This window comes from Salmo salar, chromosome 09 (assembly GCF_965601325.2).
Source record: "Salmo salar chromosome 09, fSalSal1, whole genome shotgun sequence".
Lineage (NCBI taxonomy): Eukaryota > Metazoa > Chordata > Actinopteri > Salmoniformes > Salmonidae > Salmo > Salmo salar.
In genome coordinates this window covers 3,453,318-3,471,614 of record NC_138299.1, presented here as the reverse complement: position 1 = coordinate 3,471,614, position 18,297 = coordinate 3,453,318, and positions in this window count along the sequence as shown.

Below are 18,297 nucleotides of genomic sequence, written 5' to 3'. Positions count from 1 at the left end.
TGGTGGAAGCCATAGGAACTGCAACCAGCTGCCTCATAAATATGGTTTCCCATAGAAATACTCATTGAAAACACAGTGACCACAATTTGTTTTTTCCTGGATGGTTTGTCCTCGGGGTTTCGCCTGCCAAATACATTCTGTTATACTCACAGACATAATTTTAACAGTTTTAGAAACTTTAGAGTGTCTATCCAAATCTACCAATTATATGCATATCCTAGCTTCTGGGCCTGAGTAGCAGGCAGTTTACTTTGGGCACGCTTTTCATCCGGACGTGAAAATAGTGCCCCCTAGCCCAAAGGGGTTAAATGCAAAGTCAAGGCCAGTGAATGGACAGCTTTGTAAAGATACCCTGAATGAGTGGAACCTGGCCTCTTTGATTACAAAGTTTGATGGTAAATGATGAAGTAAAATTTAGAAATTCCATTTTGAGAGTTGGGACAGAGCTTTGGGGGTGAAAAAACACAGATTTTCATTGACCCTGTGTAAAACATCCTTCTAAATTGTCATTGATAACCAATAGTACAAGCTTAATGGATACTTGAAAGGCTTAACTTCACCATAGACTCTTAGAACCATGCAACCACTTTGGGACTAGATACATTACATGCACAGCTACCATAGATAGTCTGGCCTTCATTTTACCATACTTGCTTTATTGGTAATTTGCACAGATGTTCTGTCACAGTGACCAACCTGACACACAACACACACATCACAGGCTGGGAGCAGCTCATGGGCTTATAGGGGTAAAGTGCCTTACTCAAGGGCACAACAGCAGAAGGTAGTATACAGAGATATCGTAGCTGGTAAACTGGCTGACAGATCACTCCCTGCAGATTTCCCCGCAGGCAGTTCTGATATTCAAATATCGGCCTACCTTTCTGATCTCAAAGCTACTGCCACCCCCTTTGTGCAACCATTTGACCTAGCTTATCAACCCTTCCCTCAAAGTATTTCATTTAGAAATGTGAGTGAAACTATCCCTTAAGATCTCCCCCCTAGCGGTTAAGCCTAGCGGTTAAGATCATTGATTCGAATCCCCAGGCCAGCAAGTTGAAAAGTCTGCCGTTCTGCCCTTGAGCTTTGGCAATAATCCTCCAACAACAACTGCTCCCGTGGATTCAATTAAGGCAGTCCCCCGCACCTCTCTGATTCAGAGGGTTTAGTTAAATGTGGAAGACATTCATTCATTTTTCGGTTTAATGCTTTGATTAGGTACCCCTTTTACCCTCTCTTTTGCAGTGGAAGAGTTGGAACATGAAACACTCTTGCTGTTGGAGGACTCGACTATAGCCTGAAGTTAAAGAAGAACATAATAGCCTTACATGCAGTGAGTATTCTGTAAACGCAACCTTTTTTATAAACAAGAGGACGTCCTCGGGACACACACATGAATACATAGGACTGTGGACACACCAAGAGACACACAAGCTTGCGCAGTAGCCGGGTCTTGCCAGGTACATGTTGAAAGATTTGTTGTGTATTTTGAAAACTGATTGTTAAAAGGAATTTATAATTAATTGAATACTTTGTGCTCACAACAGAGTCAAATGTGAGAGGGCAGCCCAGATGACCAAGTGGCTGAACAAGGTCTGGCTGGCAAACCAGTTTGCAGAGTACATGAAGGAGACCATGATCCAGAGGGCTCAGTAGACCAGACAGAATGGGGCCAAGATAGTCTGAGAGTATCTGCGTCTACTGGATACTCCAGACATGGTGGGTTAAATATTTTACAAAAACATTAGACTTGAATTTGATTATGTTTGCTGGAGCGACCCACATGACTCACATCGCAGGGAGAGTTGTGACCACACTGGGCTGGAAAGGAGGCTGTTTGTTAATGCAATATTTGCTAATAAATTGTACGACAGGGTTTGATTGGTTCTCTCAAATGTTTTTTTGAGAACTCTCATTGTTTGGATTTGAAAATCCAACCATTGTAATAGAAGGGGGTGGCGCTTAGGGCCTGTGTGAGGCTGTGTGTGTTTGAGTGAGAAAGACACAGAGGAGAGTAAACCAGTAAAAGCACAGGCCTCTTCATTATCGACACATTGTGACGACAACATCAAATAAATCAGGTGGACTTCAATAGTTATGTGTTAGCCAGACTAGTGATGGAAAAGTAATTGTTTGTCTGGTTACAACATAACACAATTTTGAGTCTCACAAGCATTAGAAACAGCATTGCATGTGGATACGGTGGGAACATGTGGATTTGAGCAAGTGGGATGTCATTGATGTTTGTTGATATGTATGCAAATTAAGTTGTCTATTGTTTTTGTCAATGCATGTTGTTGTTTCTTAAAAAGATTATTTTTTACGTTTTTTTTTTTTTACAAAGTTATTGTCTGCTTTACTACTGATTACTCAAGACTTCTCATTTTAAACCCAAACTGCTTGGGGAAACTCACTGATAACTGGATCGTGGTCTTCAAGGACAAACAACTTCGCTTCGTTAGCCCAGAGAAAAGCAGGCCCAATATCTTCTCTTTGAAGTGCAGGTATAGTTTGAAATGACCCTGCTGGTGGTGTCTCAGATGCTAATTTATTTTTAACCTGAAACAATCAAGTTATTCACTAAACATTCTTCTCTCCAGACACACAAGGTGACATCGCTTTAAGACTTCTACCAGTGGTCCTCCCAACACCAGTCTACAAGATAGGCAGGAAGACATTCCGACCCAGCTTCAATGAGACCAGAACGTCCTTCCTTGACTTGCGGCCTATAAGTTTAAATAGTGGATAGGCATAGGGAGAGTGATGGGGAAATTAGATGATGGCATTTTGCAAACCTTGAATGAAAGGTACTGCATTCTAAAATCTGTTACACATAACTACACACTCCAAGACATAAGGTAGGTTTCCATCCAATTTGCGACATATTAATGTGCATATTCTCAAATCTGCATAAAAAACGATCAAATCAAATGTTATTTGTCACATGCTCAGAATACAATAGGTGTGAAATGCTTACTTACAAGCCCTTAACCAACAATGCAGTTTTAAGAAAATAGTTAAGAAAATATTTACTAAATAAACTAAAGTAAAACATTTAATGAAAAGTAACAAAATAAAATAACAATAACGAGGCTGGTGACTGGAGTCTTTGACAATTTTTGGGCCTACCTCTGACACCGCCTAGTATATACAGTACCAGTCAAAAGTTTGGAGAAAACTACTCTTTCAAAGGTTTTTCTTTATTTTTACTATTCTCTACATTGTACAATAATAGTGAAGACATCAAAACTATGAAATAACACATATGGAATCATGTAGTAACCAAAAAAGTGTTAAACAAATCAACATATATTTTATATTTGAGATTCTTCAAAGTAGCCACCCTTTGCCTTGATGATGTTTTGCACACACTTGGCATTCTCTCAACCAGTTACCTGGAATGCATTTCAATTAACAGGTTTGCCTTGTTAAAAGTAAATTTGTGGAATTCCTTTAATGTGTTTGAGTCAATCAGTTGTGACACACAACTGGTACACAGAAGGTAGCCCTATTTGGTAAAACAGTTCATATTATAGTTCAAAAGTACATATTATGGCAAGAACAGCTCAAATAAGCAAAGATAAACGCATTGGAGTAGGATTCTAGTAGGCACTACTTAGGCCCAACTCTACACAGACTGATGTGGCATAACCAATCAGCTGCAGTAGGCCTATATGCAAATAGACCATTGCCACATGTTACTCACCACCTGGATTCGGTCTTATGTAGCAAAATTTGAAATTGTGTTTTTTACATTAGATAAAAGTAGCGATTCAAAATGGTATATCATACACTGCATTTGAGGAATAATGGGAAAGTAATTCTGCTTTGGAAGTTGATCAACTTGTAAATTAGCTGTTGAGAAAATTGCCTTTGAATGTTTTGCTATCTAGTGAAGAGCTTCTCTTTGTCTACACCCATTCAGCATCGTTCACACCCTCTTAAGATTTAGCCCCACCCATCTCGTTTCGCTCTCAGAGCGCACACCTGACGCTCTGGTCGATGATTTGTTTACCTCTGGATAACATGAAAACAGCCTAACCAGCTATGCTGGCAACAATATCATTACGCTTTTTTGCAGACGTTTACTGACACCGGCCATATTCAACGGGTGTTGTACACGTAATGTTAGCTAGTTAAACTACAATGAACAATGCCAACAATGTCACAGTGCTGGGAGCTAACCAACCACGTTCAATATTAGCTAGCTAACATTAGGCTCTAACTAGAACAGCAAACGGCTCTGGGAAACGAATAATAACGTCAGCTAGGGAGCCAGCCAGCCAATGCTAGCTAACAGTACACTTTAGCTTAAGACATATAGCTAGCTAGCTAGGAAAACAATATACCTAGCTAGGTAAACAAAGTGTAAGATCACACATGTCACGTAATGTTAGCTAACGAGCCAGCCAGCTAACTTTAGCTAGTTAAACAACAATGAACAGTGCCAACTTTGCCACAGTGCTGGGAGCTAACCAACCATGTTCAATGTTAGCAAGCTAACATTAGGCTCTAACTTGAACAGCAAACCACTCTGGAAAACAAATAATAACGTCAGCTAGGGAGCCAGCCAGCTAACAGTACATTTTAGCTTGAAATGAAACCACTTTCTGACAAAATTAGAAAACGTGTAATATCTGAAAATGTAGCTAGCTAACGCTAGACTATCTTACCTGTGTACATAATCATGCATGCTGGACGCGTCTCCCTGTCAGGAATGCCATGCCATGCCACGGTTGCCCTTAGTTTGAAGATGTAATCCGGAGACTGGTGTTTTCTCCGTCTCTTTAGCTATCATACTCTAATTCCACTGATTTCAAAACTTGATCCTCCAGAAAGTGGAGAGCAACACTTATGCAGCTTCACACACAATACATTTTTTTTTAAAAGACGCGTTCGACAGGATTACCAACACAGACTGATGATGGCAGACCAATCCGAACTCCTCTCTTGGCATGTCCAGCCCACTCATTATCTCAGCCAATCATGGCTAGTGGGAAGGTTGCCACTTTTTCTGTGGCTTAACCAACAAGGCTCGTAATTTAACAATTTTATTCGTATTTACAGATGGCATACAAGTTTGTTATTAAGGCACATGAAAATTGTGGTGTCAGGAAAATGACCTCTCACTCAAATGTCAGAAAAATAAAAGAGATGATCGTGGACTTTAGGAAACAGCAAAGGGAGCACCCCCCTATCCACATCGACGGGACAGCAGTGGAGGTGGAAAGTTAAGTTCCTCTATGTACATATCACCAATAAACTGAAATGGTCCACGCGCACAGACAGTGTGGTGAAGAAGGCGCAACAGCGGCTCTTCAACCTCAGGAGGCTGAAAAAATGTGTCTTGTCACCGGAAACCCTCACTAACTTTTACAGGTGCACAATTGAGAGCATCCTGTCTGGATGTATCAAATCAAATCAAATTGTATTTGTGACATGTGCCGAATACAGTGAAATGCTTACGTACCTACAAGCCCTTAACCAAAAATGCAGTTTTAAGAAAATACCTAAAAATAACCCTAACCCTAACCCTAATAACAAATGATTAAAGAGCATCACTAAATAATATATACAGTGGTACCGGTACAGAGTCAATGTGCGGGGGCACCGGTGTCGAGGTAATTGAGGTAATATGTACATGTAGGTAGAGTTATTAAAGTGACTATGGATAGACAATAACAGAGTAGCAGCAGCGTTCCGGGGGGGGGGGGGGGGGGGGGCAGGGGGCAATGCAAATAGTCTGGGCAGCCATTTGATTAGCTATTCAGGAGTCTTATGGCTTGGGGGTAGAAGCTGTTTAGCAGCCTCTTGGACATAGACTTGGCGCTCCGGTGCCACTTGCCGTGCGGTAGTAGAGAGAACCGTCTATGACTAGGGTGGCTGAAGTCTTTGACAATTTTTAGGGCCTTCCTCTGACACCGCCTGGTACAGCGGTCCTGGATGGCAGGAAGCTTGGCCCCAGTGATCCACTACCCTCTGTACTGCCTTGCGGTCGGAGGCCGAGCAGTTTCCATACCAGGCAGTGATGCAACCCGTCAGGATGCTCTCGATGGTGCAGCTGTAAAACCTTTTGAGGATCTGAGGACCCATGCCAAATCCTTTCAGTCTCCTGAGGGGAATAGGTTTTGTCGTGCCCTCTTCACGACTGTCTTGGTGTGCTTGGACCATGTTAGATTGTTGGTGATGTGGACACAAAGGAACTTGAAGCTCTCAACCTGCTCCACTACAGCCCCGTCAACGAGAATGGGGGCTTGCTCGGTCCTCCTTTTCCTGTAGTCCACAATCATCTCCTTTGTATTGATCACGTTGAGGGAGAGGTTGTTGTTCTTGCACCACCCGGTCAGGTCTCTGACCTCCTCCCTATAGGCTGTCTCATCGTTGTCGGTGATCAGGCCTACCACTGTTGTGGCATCAGCAAACTTAATGATGGTGTTGGAGTCATGCCAGGCCGTGCAGTCATGAGTGAACAAGGAGTACAGGAGGGGACTGAGCACGCACCCCTGAGGGGCCCCCGTGTTGAGGATCAGCGTGGCGGACGTGTTGTTACCTACCCTTAGCACCTGGGGGTGGCCCGTCAGGAAGTCCAGGATTCAGTTGCAGAAGGAGGTGTTTAGTCCCAGGGTCCTTAGCTTAGTGATGAGCTTTGAGGGCACTATGGTGTTGAACGCTGAGCTGTAGTCAATGAATAGCATTCTCACACAGGTGTTCCTTTTGTCCAGGTGTGAAAAGGGCAGTGTGGAGTGCAATAGAGATTGCATCATCTGTTGGTTCGGTACACAAATTTGAGTGGGTCTAGGGTTTCTGGGATAATGTTGTTGATGTCAGCCATGACCAGCCTTTCAAAGCATTTCATGGCTACGGACGTGAGTGCTACGGGTCGGTAGTCATTTAGGCAGGTTACCTTAGTGTTCTTGGGCACAGGGACTATGGTGGTCTGGTTGAAACATGTTGGTATTACAGACTCAGACAGGGAGAGGTTGAACATGTCAGTGAAGACACTTGCCAGTTGGTCAGCGCATGCTCGGAGTACACGTCCTGGTAATCCATCTGGCACTGCGGTTTTGTGAATGTTGAGTTGTTTAAAGGTCGTACTCACATTGGCTGTGGAGAGCGTGATCACACAGTCGTCCGGAACAGCTGATGCTCTCATATGCATGTTTCAGTGTTACGTGCCTCGAGGCGAGCATATAAGTTATTTAGCTCGCCTGGTAGGTTTGTGTCACTGAGCAGCTCTCGGCTGTGCTTCCCTTTGTAGTCTGTAATAGTTTGCAGGCCCTGCCACATCCGACGAACGTCGGAGCCGGTGCAGTACGATTTGATCTTAGTCCTGTATTGATGCTTTGCCTGTTTGATGGTTCGTCAGAGGGCATAGCGGAATTTCTTATTAGCTTCCAGATTAGAGTCCCGCTCCTTGAAAGCGGCAGCTCTACCCTTTAGCTCAGTGAGAATGTTGCCTGTAATCCATGGCTTCTGGTTGGAGTATGTACGTACAGTCACTGTGGGGACGACATCCTCAATGCACTTATTGATAAAGCCAGTGACTGATGTGGTGTACTCCTCAATGCCATCGGAATAATCCTGGAACATATTCCAGTCTGTGCTAGCAAAACAGTCCTGTAGTTTAGCATCTGCTTCATCTGACCACTTTTTTAAAGATCGAGTCAATGGTGCTTCCTGCTTTAATTTTGCTTGTAAGCAGGAATCAGGAGGATAGAATTATGGTCAGGTCTGTCAAATGGTGGGCAAGAGAGAGCTTTGTACGAGTCTCTGTGTGTGGAGGAAAGGTGGTTTCTAATTTTTTTCCCTCCGGTTGCACATTTAACACACTGATAGAAATGAGGTAAAACTGATTTAAGTTTCCGTGCATTAAAGTCCCCGGCCACAGGAGCGCCGCCTCTGGATGAGCGTTTTCTTGTTTGCTTATGGCGGTATACAGCTCATTGAGTGCGGTTTTAGTGCCAGCATCGGTCTGTGGTGGTATGTAGACTGCTACGAAAAATACAGATGAAAACTCTCTAGGTAGATGGTGTGGTCTACAGCTTATCATGAGATACTCTACCTCATGCGAGCAAAACCTCAAGACTTCCTTAGATGTCGTGCACCAGCTGTTGTTTACATAAATGCATAGGCCCCCGCCCCGAGTCTTACCAGAGGCTGCTGTTCTGTCCTGCCAATAGAGTGTATAATCCGCCAGCTGCATTAATGTTGTCATTCAGCCACGACTCTGGGGAAACATAAGATATTACAGTTTTTAATGTCCCCTTGGAACCCTGACCTGTTCACCGGACGTGCTACCTGTCCCAGACCTGTTGTCCCAGACCTGCTGGAACCCTGACCTATTCACCGGACGTGCTACCTGTCCCAGACCTGCTGTTTTCAACTCTCTAGAGACAGCAGGAGCGGTAGAGATACTCACAAAGATCGGCTATGAAAAAGCCAACTGACACTTACTCCTGTGTTGCTGACTTGTTGCACCCTCGACCACTACTATGATTATTATTATTTGACAATGCTGGTCATTTATGAACATTTGAACATCTAGGCCATGTGATGTTATAATCTCCAATAACGTGGATCTGGGCCTGGTCAGATGTCTGTATTATATCCCTCCAGTCCGACTCATTGAAAAATAACTCTTCGTCCATTTTGAGGTAAGCAATCGCAGTTTTGATATCCAGAAGCTCTTTCGGTCATAAGAGACGGTAGCAGCAACATTATGTACAAAACAAATTACGAACCACATGAAAAAACAAACAAAATAGCATGGTTGGTTCAGAGCCAATAAGACTGCAGCCTTCCCCTCCGGCTCCATCACCGTATGGTACGGCAACTGCACCGCCCACAACCACATGGCTCTCCAGAGGGTGGTGGGATCTGCACAGCGCATCACCGGGGGCAAACTACCTGCCCTCCTGGTCACCTACAACACCTGATGTCACAGGAAGGCAAAAAAGATCATCAAGGACAATAACCACCCGAGCCACTGCCTGTTCACCCCGCTTCCATCCAGAAGGCGAGGTCAGTACAGCTGGGACAGAGAGATTGAAGCTGTTTTTCAATCTCAAGGCCATCAGATTGTTAAATAGCCACCACTAGCACAGAGAGGTGGCTGCCTACCTACAGACTTGATATCATTGGCCACTTTAATGAATGGAACACTAGTCACTTTAATAATGTCACTTTAAGAATGTTTACATATCTCGAATTAGTCATCTCATATGTATATAATGTAGACTGTATCCTTCACTATCTATGCTTTACTATCTATTGCATCATAACCGCTTTGTCATTGCTCATCCATATATTTTATACTTATATATTCTTATCCCATTCCTTTACTAGATTGTGTGTATTAGGTTTTGTTGTAGAATTTGTTAGATATTAGGTTTTGCTGTGAAATTGTTAGATATTACCTGTTAGATACTGCCGCACTGTCGGATCTAGAAGCATTTCGCTATACTAGCAAAAACATCTGCTAACTATGTGTATGTGACCAATCAAATATTTGTTACGTTCAAACGGCTCTCCTGTGAAGTTGTGACTTGCGACATATGCCTAGTTTCCTGAATCGGGTAACATACAGTTGAAGTTGGAAGTTTTCGTACACCTTAGCCAAATACATTTAAACTCGGTTTTTCACAATTCCTAACATTTAATCCAAGTAAAAATTCCCTGTCTTAGGTCAGTTAGGATCACCACTTTATTTTAAGAATGTGAAATGTCAGAATAATAGTGGAGAGAATGATTTATTTCAGATTTTATTTCTTTCATCATATTCCCAGTGGGTCAAAAGTTCATATACACTCAATTAGTATTTGGTAGCAATGCCTTTAAATTGTTTAACTTGGGTCAAATGTTTCGGGTAGTCTTCCACAAGCTTCCCACAATAAGTTGGGTGAATTTTGGCCCATTCCTCCTGACAGAGCTGGTGTAACCGAGTCAGGTTTGTAGGCCTCCTTGCTCGCACACGCTTTTTCAGTTCCGCCCACTAATTTTCTATGGGATTGAGGTCAGGGCTTTGTGATGGCCTCTCCAATACCTTGACTTTGTTGTCCTTAAGCCATTTTGCCACAACTTTGGAAGTATGCTTAGGGTCATTGTCCATTTGGAAGACCATTTGCGTCCAAGCTTTAACTTCCTGACTGATGTCTTGAGATGTTGCTTCAATATATCCACATCATTTTCCATCCTCATGTTGCCATCTATTTTGTGAAGTGCACCAGTCCCTCCTGCAGCAAAGCACCCCCACAACATGACGCTGCCACCCCCGTGCTTCACGTTTGGGATGGTGTTCTTCGGCTTGCAAGCCTCCCCCTTTTTCCTCCAAACATAACGATGGTCATTATGGCCAAACAGTTCTATTTTTGTTTCATCAGACCAGAGGACATTTCTCCAAAAAGTACAATCTTTGTCCCCATGTGCAGTTGCAAACCGTAGTCAGGCTTTTTCATGGCGGTTTTGGAGCAGTGGCTTCTTCTTTACTGAGCGGCCTTTCATGTTATGTTGATATAGGACTCATTTTACTGTGGATATAGATACTTTTGTACCTGTTTTCTCCAGCATCTTCACAAGGTCCTTTGCTGTTGTTCTGGGATTGATTTGCACTTTTCGCACCAAAGTACGTTCATCTCTAGGAGACAGAACGCGTCTCCTTCCTGAGCAGTATGATGGCTGCGTGGTCCCATGGTGTTTATACTTGCGTACTATTGTTTGTACAGATGAACGTGGTACCTTCAGGCGTTTGGAAATTGCTCCCAAGTATGAACCAGACTATTGGAGGTCAAAAAAAATATTTCTGAAGTCTTGGCTGATTTCTTTTGATTTTCCCATGATGCCTAGCAAAGAGGCACTGAGTTTGAAGGTAGGCCGTGAAATACATCCACAGGTACACCTCCAATTGACTCCAATGATGTCAATTAGCTTATCAGAAGCTTCTAAAGCCATGACATAATTTTATGGAATTTTCCAAGCTGTTTAAAGGCACAGTTAACTTAGTGTATGTAAACTTCTGACCCACTGGAAATGTGATACAATGAATTATAAGTTAAATAATCTGTCTGTAAACAATTGTTGGAAAAATTACTTGTGTCATGCACAAAGTAGATTTGCCAAAACTATAGTTTGTTAAGAAGAAATTTGTGGAGTGGTTGAAAAACGAGTTTTAATGACTCCAACCTAAGTGTATGTAAACTTCAGACTTCAACTGTATATGGATCTGTGCCATTCACTTTGAAATGGACTGTGTTTACAGCTTGATCGGTCGTGAATAGATGAGCTTGTTTTGAGATCAAAGCGAGAGCTGCATGTAGCCACGTGTGCACATTTGTTCATATCCTTTGCTAGTTAGTGAGTTATTGGCTCAGTTATTGATAATTTATAGTCTCCAATGAGGGACTGATTGCTTCCTACAAGAGCAGAAAACGTGTACATTTCGGGTAAAGAGCTCCTTTTTTTGTCTTAAAGGGGGCAGTGTTGTATTTTAAAACAGGCTTGCCGAAGCTAAATAGTCAATAGGCAGAGGGTAGCATAATTTGTCTGATTCTCTGTAATAATGGTATGGGAATAATAATGCATTTTATTTTGTAAAGTGGTTTCTTGCAACAAAAAACAACATTTTCAGTCACCTCATTGTCTGAAAGACAAGTGTATAAACATGTTAATTTCAAGCCCTGCATGTTTTTCTTCTAAAGTCTCATGGAATGTAGGCCTACACTGAACACCACACATTGGCTGCTACTGAAGGCTGTATGATAGAACAGCTATTTCCATGTTAAAATGTTATGGGATGCATTTTTTGATGGTAGGCCAATCTGATAGGCCTACCTTATGATCAAATAGACGAAGTAGCCTATTTGACCACTGTCTGAAACTGTAACTTAAAGCGGGTACAGCTTCAGTGTTCACAGTAAACACACACTTTTCACACGAACAGTGTGAAGAACCAGTTACTGAGGAGAGATCTATAAATTCCCCAGTAAATGCCTCGCACACTGAACAAGTCAGACGATCCAGTAGGGACAGATGTTCACATACCATACACTAGGTCAGCCTTCACTACACATCTTACAGTCAACTCAATAGGGGCTTATAGTGCACCTTATTTGCTAGTATGGGGAACAACTTGCCACTTCCCACCTCCTTACCAATTCCCACCCAACCCAACCTACTTACCTTTCAACTACTCACCTTATGTGTAGTAAAGGACCTAAAGTGTGGAAGAAAGTTAACGAGTTGTAAATATGTAGTAATGTCAGGAGCTATCTTATTTTTGTCAAGGAGCATGTGACACACACAAATATGTTGGTCACAATTTGCTGTTTTGAGAAACTTGTTATTTTTTTATTTCAGTTTTTCATGAACCTCCAATGGGAACAATGTTATTCAGTCTGTACCACTAGGGGGAGCTGCAGGAGCGTGAGGGTATAGAATACACAAAATTCCTCTATAGCGAAAAAGAGGATGAAACTGCCAGACTGAGAAACAAACTTATCTCCTGTGTCTTCTTTCTCCCTGTGTAAAATGGTTAGTAATGTACACAAGTATGAAATATGACTTCAATTATTGAGATAACAAGTTCATCTAACTTTACTTTGGTGTCTAATTTGAGTATAAATATATTTTTGACCGAGTTAAGCTATGTTAGCATTTCCTCCATTGGAAACTAATGGTCTGGTGTTATGCTAAGCTACTGTATGTCTAGTGAATGTGAATGGTCAAATATGCTACGGTAAATTTTCCTTTTGATTTAAATAACATACTGCTCCTTTTAAGTTATATTTTCAATCTACAGTGTCTTCAAAAAGTATTCATACCCCTTAAATTATTCCACATTTTGTTGTGTTACAGCATCTACACACAATACCCCATAATGACAGTCAAAACATGTTTTTAGAATTTTTTTCTCAAATTTATTGAAAATGAAATACAGAAATATCTCATTTACATAAATATTCACACCCCTGAGTCAATACATGTTAGAATCACCTTTGGCAGTGATTCCAGCTGTGAGTCTCTAAGAGCTTTGCACACCTAGATTGTACAATATTTGCACATTACATTTACATTTACATTTAAGTCATTTAGCAGACGCTCTTATCCAGAGCGACTTACAAATTGGTGCATTCACCTTATGATATCCAGTGGAACAACCACTTTACAATAGTGCATCTAAATCTTTTAAGGGGGGGGGGTTAGAAGGATTACTTTATCCTATCCTAGGTATTCCTTAAAGAGGTGGGGTTTCAGGTGTCTCCGGAAGGTGGTGATTGACTCCGTGGTCCTGGCGTCGTGAGGGAGCTTGTTCCACCATTGGGGTGCCAGAGCAGCGAACAGTTTTGACTGGGCTGAGCGGGAACTGTGCTTCCACAGAGGTAGGGAGGCGAGCAGGCCAGAGGTGGATGAACGCAGTGCCCTTGTTTGGGTGTAGGGCCTGATCAGAGCCTGAAGGTATGGAGGTGCCGTTCCCCTCACAGCTCCGTAGGCAAGCACCATGGTCTTGTAGCGGATGCTTATTCTTAGACAGCCATTTTCAAGTCTTGACATAGATTTTCAAGCCAATTTAAGTCAAAACTGTAACTAGGCCACTCAGGAACATTCAATGTCATCTTGGTAAGCAACTCCAGTGTATATTTGGCCTTGTGTTTTAGGTTATTGTCCTGCTGAAAGGTACATTTGTCTCCCAGTGTATGTTTGAAAGCAGACTGAACCAGGTTTTCCTGTGCTTAGCTGTATTCCGTTTCTTTTTATCCCAAAAAAACTCCTTAGTCCTTGCCGATGAAAAGCATACCCATAACATGATGCAGCCGCCACCATGCTTGAAAATATGAAGAGTTGTGCTCAGTGATGTGTTGTGTTGGATTTGCCCCAAACATAACACTTTGTATTCAGGACATGAATTTAATTTCTTTGCCACATTGTTTTGCAGTTTTACTTTAGTGCCTTATTGCAAACAGGATGCATGTTTTGGAATATTTTTATTCTGTACAGGCTTCCTTCTTTTCATTCTGTCATATAGGTTAGTATTGTGGAGTAACTACAATGTTTTTGATCCATCCTCAGTTTTCTCCTACCACAGCCATTAAACTGTTTTAAAGTCACCATTCGCCTCATGGTGAAATCACTGAGTGGTTTCCTTCCTCTCCAGCAACTGAGTTAGGAAGAACGCCTGTATCTTTGTAGTGGCTGGGTGTATTGATACACCATCCAAAGTGTAATTAATAACTTGATCATGCACAAAAGGATATTCAATGTCTGCTTTTTTTTTACTCATCTACCAATAGGTGCCCTTCTTTATGAGGCATTGGAAAACCTCCCTGGTCTTTGTGGTAGAATCTGTGTCTGAAATTCACTGCTCGACTGAGGGAGCTTACAGATAATTGTATGTGGGGCGTACAGAAATTAGGTAATTCATCATGTTAAATACTATTATTGCACACAGAGTGAGTCCATGCAACTTACAGTATTGTTACTTGTTAAGAAAATGTTTACTCTGAAACTTTTTTAGGCTTGCCACAACAAAGGGGTTGAATACTCATTGACTCAAGACATTTTCAATTTTAATTAATTTGTAAAAATGTATAAAATTCCACTTTGTGTGTATGCCAATGACACAAAATCTCAATTTAATCCATTTTAAATTCAGGCTGTAACAGAGCAAAATGTGGAAAAAGTCAATGCGTGTGATATAACTTTCTGAAGGCACTGTATATATGTTGCACTGACTTCCTAAAGTTTACTCTGTGTTTGGGATTTAAAAGTTAATATTTGTAGAAAAAGCGTAAATTTCATTGCTATGGAATAGCACTGTTCAGGGTTAGCATTACCTTTTGGTCAGAGAACAGGCGTCCTCACTCATGGGTTTTCATTGTTTGATTTATTTGTAATGAAACAGTTTATCTGTGTAGATCTTTTGGCAATAACCTTATATGGTTATATGTAACAGAGCAGCCTAATAGGCAATTACTAGTTTCTATGTAATGTATGTGAAAGGAATATTAATTGACAGATTTGATGTATTTTTGTGTTTTCTTTTATATTGTGGACATACTGGTCTATATGTTTGTACTTTTATGATATGAAAATTGAATTTGGTGTGAAACTTTAAAAAATTGAAACTGGAAAAAAAAGAACAATATGCATTACTGGATATTTTAAATATGAGTGACAACTGTTTGGAGTTTCTGACAGCCACTATGTGAGCTTATTACATTATATACACTATTTCCTATGATCGTCTATGTAGAAGAACCCCTTACCTTCTAATGACTTGTGTAGCTTGTGAGCATCAGATTAAAACTTGTCTCAGCTTTTCATAGATAGCGTTTAATAGTTTGTAGACCAAAGCATTCTGACTCTACAAATGTTCTTGGAAAAAAGACCCTGGCCCCTTCTGGATCCTCGAACACGACTATAGCTCAGCCCCCGTTAATCACAGAGACTAACGGTTGGTAACGGATACAGAAGAAATAGACAAATCTAAATGGTACAACCCAGAAGGATGTAGCTCAAACACACAATGTTTAAAAGGGGTTAGAAGTCCTAAATCGCAACGTTGCGACGGTGGGACTCATTGGGTTCAATAAAACTACTCTTAGATGAGTAATATACTGTAAGATAGTGACGCATTGTGGTACAGACTTTCCAGTAATTCCTGGTGCATACAGTACCTTGACTCTGGGAGACTGTGAGATGTGTTTAATGGGTTTAATGGTAGCTATCTGTTGCAATTTCCAGGGAAGTCATGATGCTGACACACATACACATCTTGCACACATGCGTGCACACACACACTGCTTGAACAGTGCCAAACTGCCGAATATCCCCTTTGTAGCCCGAGGCAGGGAGCTGGCGCCAGGGAACACTCAAGTCCTGCTCAGCAAGAGGCTTATCACTAAAGCAGCCATGACTGCCGCACACACAATATCATGGACAGATCAGTTGCTTATTGGTGTGTGCATGCACACCACAGGTGCATACGCCTACACACAAACACCATCAAAAGCTAGATCAGTGCTTATCTGTGTGTTTGTGTGTAGACATATGTACCAGTGGTGAATATTAAAATCAATAGAATAACTTTATTTACCCAATACCCATATTTCAGTGTGTTTGGGGTCACTTAGAAATGTCCTTGTTTTCCATGAAAACATACATGAAATGAGTTGCAAAATAAATAGGAAATATAGTCAAGATGTTGACGAGGTTAGAAATAATAATTGTGTCCTTCAAACTTTGCTTTCGTCAAAGAATCCTCCATTTGCAGCAATTACAGCCTTGCAGACCTTTGGCATTGTTGTCAGTTTGTTGAGGTAATCTGAAGAGATTTCACCCCATTCTTCCTGAAGCACCTCCCACAAGTTGGAGTGTCTTGATGGGCACTTCTTACATACCATACGGTCAAGCTGCTCCCACAACAGCTCAAAGGGTTGAGATCCGGTGACTGCTGGCCACACCATTATAGACAGAATACCAGCTGACTGCTTCTTCCCTAAATAGTTCTTGCATAGTTTGGAGCTGTGCTTTGGGTCATTGTCCTGTTGTAGGAGGAAATTGGCTCCAATTAAGCGCCGTCCACAGCGTATGCCATGGCGTTGCAAAATGAAGTGATAGCCTTCCTTCTTCAAGATCTCTTTTACCCTGTACAAATCTTCCACTTTACCACCACCAAAGCACCCCCAGACCATCACATTGCCTCCACCATGCTTGACAGATGGCGTCAAGCACTCCTCCAGCATCTTTTCATTTTTTCTGCATCTCATGAATGTTATTTTTTTGTGATCCAAACACCTCAAACTTAGATTTGTCTGTCCATAACACTTTTTTCCAATCTTCCTCTGTCCAGTGTCTGTGTTGTTTTGCCAATCTTAATCTTTTCTTTTTATTGGCTAGTCTGATATATGGCTTTTTCTTTGCAACTCTGTCTAGAAGGGCAGCATCTCGGCATCGCCTCTTCACTGTTGATGTTGAGACTGGTGTTTTGCGGGTACTATTTAATGAAGCCACCAGTTGAGGACTTGTGAGGCGTCGGTCTCTCAAACTAGACACTCCAATGTACTTGTCCTCTTGCTCAGTTGTGCACCGGGACCTCCCACTCCTCTTTCTATTCTGGTTAGGGCCAGTTTGCGCTGTTCTTTGAAGGGAGTAGTACACAGCGTTGTACGAGCTCTTCAGTTTCTTGTCAATTTCTCGCATGGAATAGCCTTCATTTCCCAGAACAAGAATAGACTGACGAGTTTCAGAGGAATGTTCTTTGTTTCTAGCAGTTTTGAGCCTGTAATCGAACCCACAAATTCTGATGCTCCAGATACTCAACCAGTCTAAAGAAGGATAGTTTTATTGCTTCTTTAATCAGAACAACAGTTGTCAGCTGTGCTAACAATTGCAAAAGGGTTTTCTAATGATGTCAGGCGGTGGGTCTAGCTGGTGCATTAAGTCAGGCGTAGGATAGCACTTTACTTAATAAATAGCCCAAAGTAAACATACCAATGTGCGAACAATAACGGTTGTCACAAAACACGGGTGAACACAGCACCCGGAAAAAAACTGCCGGAAACGTACCGACCTGAACAATACAATCACACACAAAGACATGGGGGAAACAGAGGGTTAAATACATAACCAGTAATTGGGAAATGAAAACCAGGTGTGTGGGAAACAAAGACAAAACCAATGGAAAATGAAAAGTGGATCGGCGATGGCTAGAAGACCGGCGATGTCAACCGCCGAGCGCCGCCCGAACAAGGAGAGGAACCGACTTCGGCGGAAGTCATGACAAATGATCAATTAGCCTTTTAAAATCATAAACTTAGATTAGCTAACACAACGTGCCATTGGAACACAGGAGTGATGGTTGCTGATAATGGGCCTCTATACCCCTATGTAGATATTCCATTAAAAATCAGACTTTTCCAGCTACAATAGTCCTTTAAAATATTAACAATGTCTACACTGTATTTCTGATCAATTTTATGTTATTTTAATGGACAAAAAATGAGCTTTTCTTTCAAAAACAAGCACATTTCTAAGTGACCCCAAACTTTTGAACGGAAGGGTATGTATATTTATTAATGTACCATCTATCTCTGCGTATGCATTGTTAATCTTTCTTCAAGTGCTTGAGTCATTTTTGAGATGTTTGGCCTTTGCGATTGGCATTTAGAACTCTCCACCCATGAGGTCTCCCTTATCTCACTTGAACTCTGTGTGTGTGTGTGTGTGTGTGTGTGTGTGTGTGTGTGTGTGTGTGTGTGTGTGTGTGTGTGTGTGTGTGGTGTGTGTGTGTGTGTGTGTGTGTGT